The sequence below is a fragment of the Lipotes vexillifer genome, unplaced genomic scaffold (assembly GCF_000442215.2).
Source record: "Lipotes vexillifer unplaced genomic scaffold, Lipotes_vexillifer_v1.1 scaffold2036, whole genome shotgun sequence".
NCBI lineage: Eukaryota > Metazoa > Chordata > Mammalia > Artiodactyla > Lipotidae > Lipotes > Lipotes vexillifer.
The window spans coordinates 271,935-272,292 of NW_006787290.1; positions in this window are offsets into that span (position 1 = coordinate 271,935).

Consider the following 358-nt stretch of genomic DNA (forward strand, 5'->3'; position numbering starts at 1 on the left):
GTCATTAATTATCAAAGTCCCAGTTGCATTCTTGCCCTTAAATGCTTCTGTTGCTATTTCTTTGCCCCCAACGAGGAATTCTGCATCCTGGGACAGTCAGATTCTACTAGAACAGGCCAGGAAGGAAGGGAGGAGCGAAAGGGTGGAATTCCCAGATACTCCTTCCTCCTAGCCCCTTTTCCTAGCAGCTCTCAGACCAGATGTTAGCTGCTGTACTTCCTCCCTGAGGTAGTGAATGTGTGGTGACTGTGAGTGGTCTGTGTTCTTATCGCTGGTGGGGTGATGGAGTGGGCTGAAACCATGCACTCTGGAATTTGTTGTGTATTTTCTCTCAGTAAAGCTTCCCCCCCCCCCCCCC